We start from the raw sequence: 3,206 nt of genomic DNA, 5'->3' as shown, positions 1-3,206 counted from the left end.
CACCCATTCCCTCTGTGCCACCTGCCGGGAAAGCTTCCCGGACCGCAGCATGCTAGCTAGCCTAGCCCGGTCAGCTAACCTGGTCTCATCCAGGATCTCCTCACTGACCGGAAGCTTGACTTTCTGTCTGGCTGAAACTTGGCATCAACCTCTGGATTCTCCACCGCAGCTGTCCGTGGGGCTGGTCTCGCAATAATTCATCGCGAGAAGTGGAAAGTCCCACCTGTGCTGCTGTCGGAGTGTAAACTCTGGACCAGGGGTGTCAAACTCCAGTCCTGGAGGGCCGGTGTCCTGCACCTTTTAGAAGTGCCTCTGCTGCACCACACCTGAATAGAATAATTAGGTCATTAGCAAGGCTCTGGAGACCTGAGGAGGTCATTAAGCCATTTGATTCAGGTGTTTTGTACCTGTGGCACATCTAAAAACTGCAGGACCTTCAGGACTGGAGTTTGACACCCCTGMTCTGGACCAACTCCTTCCATCTGCTTTCCTTATTCATTTGTTGCTCTTTCCCCTAACATTATTTTACTGGGAGAGTTTAATACTCAWATCGACAACCCCAGCCTTACCAATGATTGTTTGTCCTGCCTGGACAGTTTGTTGATTTTTGCACTCATCCCTTGGACTTGGCTTGAAGTTCTGGATCCGCCCTGTTGACTGTCAAGCTGATGAATTCTGCTTTCCTGACCACTTTTTCTGATCATTTAGTATTTCACAGTGTTTCATTAACAAAGACAGGGTCTCCTTTAGGARCATTAAAGACGCCCCTCCAGTGGTTTCAGTCTTACCTCTCTGGTCGCACTCATCCAACTGTAATCATTTAATTCCCATCTATCCTCTGTGGTTTCAGGTGTTCCCCAGGGCTCTGTCCCGGGACTCCTTTTCATATCTTCCATAAATTTAACATCCACTTCCATGTTTTGCTGACGACACCCAGCTCTTTTTATCCGCTGCACCAGATTCTTCCTCCCTCACTTCCTGTTTGGATTAAATAAAATCCTGGTTTTCATCAAGCTTCCTCAAATTAAGCGGTGATAAAACCGAGTTTCTACTCATTGGCACTAAATGTACGCTATCTAAAGTCAACACTGTCCATGATGGTTTCCCTCATCGTGGACAGTCCTCCGGTCTCTCCGTCCCTCAGGGTAAACATGTCATATTCGACAGTACTCTCTCATATGAATAATAATATCTGGTCTCATTTCCACCTGCGTAATATTTCGTCCGCCCCTCTCCCTGCTCTCTGCCTCCATATTCTGGTCATTTCTCCCATTGATTCCTGTAAATCCATAAACTTCATCTGGTTCCAGTCTCTGCTGCTCGAATCGTCACCTAAACAGCCTCATTTCACCGCATCACTCCAGGTACAACAACTGTTTCCCTCAGAGTTCAGTTTAAATCCTGACTCCCTTCAAGGTCGTTCATAACCTTTCCCCTCCTTATGGGTCTGATCTGCTGCTCAGCGCCACGTTCCCTTCGTTCTTCCTCTTCATCATCCTCAGAGCCTCTTGTGGGAAAGGGAACGCTCTTCCTCCTGACATCCGTAACATCGACTCAAAGCTCGTCTGTTCAGGTTCCTCCTCTCTCTAACTGTCCGGTTAKTTTGTGGTTTTGTGTCTTGTAGCCATTTTTACTGTTTGAGTTTGAATGTTGAAAATCAGGGGCGTCAGACTCCAGTCCTCTGCTGTCCTGCAGCTTCTAGATGAGCCACAGGTAGAAAACACTGGGATGAAACGGCCTCATCGCCGCCTCCTGGTGTGGATCAGGTCCAGATCCTTAATGACCTGATTATTCTGCTGCAGCAGAGGCTCGACTACGAGCTGCAGGCCCTCAGGACTGAGTTTGACTCCTGTGCTGTAAAGAGTCCTTGGGTGTTTTGAAAGGTGCTGACAAATAAAATGCATTTTTATTATTAATGCTAACCAATGGCTTAGTAGATTAGCATTAGCTTTTGCTMATTTATGAGTTTAGCGGCTTRGCATTAGCTTTTGCTAACTATGTGCTTACGATTTAGTGCTAGCGGAGTTGAGTCGATGGAACATCTGGGCCCAGTCGGGTTCTGGTATCCGCCTCTGAAGGCTTTCAGTTAGCTGCTGCGCTAACAGAGAAGCTGCTTTACTGGAAAAACTGCAGACTGACCAGAACCAGAACCAGAACCGTCTGCTAGGCAGACAGGTGCTGCCTTAGGACCTTCTACCAAATATTCTGCAGCTTCTGGTTCTGTTCAGGTTCTGGTCCTGGTTCTGTTCATCAGTCTGTTGGTCTCTCCATGGTTCTGGAAGAACATGGACTGGTTTCCAACYGGGTCAATTCTGTTGGATCAGTGGAAACCTGGAGAACCAGTCCCCTTTTGTTCCGTCTGTTAATGATCTGCAGACTGATGGAGGGGTCAAAGGTCAGCAGCTTTAAATATGACTCAACTGGTCGGGTTCTGAGTTAGGAACTGTTCTGAACAGTTGTCTGATCCGAACAGTTCTCTTGCAGATCGTTGGTTCCGGCCGGACCGCGATGCTGAAGTGTGTACTGAGCATGCTCAGTAACCAGCTGTTCCCTCTGTCTGCAGCTCAGCGGCCATGTCTAAAGCCACGGTGAAGAAGCTCCACTGGCGCTCCAAGGTACGGCCTGACCTCTGACCCCGGGCTCAGCGTCTGGACTGCCTGTCCCTGAGCTCCGGCTTCCTGTGTGCAGGTCCAGGAGAGCTTCGTTCCGCTGGGCGCCGGCGCCGGCTCCGGAGAGCTGGGTCTGGCCATCGGAGGCGGAGCTGATTATGGGGAGTTTCCCTTCGTCACCGCCGCTCCGGGGGGCGGGGCCACGGTGGGTGACATCATCCTGGAGATCGGGGGGACGCCGGTGTTGGGGATGACGCTGGGCGATGTCCGAGGAGTCCTGAACTCCTGTCCTCATCCAATCAGAATCAAGACTGTGTTCCCAGGTGAGATGATGACGTTCTGGTTCAGCCCAGTTAAACCAGTTAAAGCATGTTTACCAGCTCCAAACAGAGGAACTCTGTCTCTAACGTTCCTGATGTTCCATCGTCTGAGCAGGAATAACAGTAAGGATACATGTGTGACATCACTGTGACATCACTTCCTGTCTGGTTGTCAGGTTCCTCTCTGTGTAAAGACCTCAGGTTGTACCTCAGCAAGTGTTTCACTCCGGGMTCCATGGACAGTCAGCTGCAGCAGCTCATCAGGGAGAACCTGTAC

General features: G+C 49.8%; 1 pseudogene; it reads left to right on the top strand.

Moving 5' to 3' along the window:
* Positions 1-3,206, top strand: part of LOC103460241 (membrane-associated guanylate kinase, WW and PDZ domain-containing protein 3-like) — a 28,333-nt pseudogene that overhangs the window by 1,681 nt on the left and 23,446 nt on the right.

This window comes from Poecilia reticulata, unplaced genomic scaffold (genome assembly GCF_000633615.1).
Source record: "Poecilia reticulata strain Guanapo unplaced genomic scaffold, Guppy_female_1.0+MT scaffold_212, whole genome shotgun sequence".
NCBI lineage: Eukaryota > Metazoa > Chordata > Actinopteri > Cyprinodontiformes > Poeciliidae > Poecilia > Poecilia reticulata.
The sequence above is the reverse complement of the archived record's forward strand: the minus strand, read 5'-3'. Positions and strand labels throughout refer to the sequence as shown.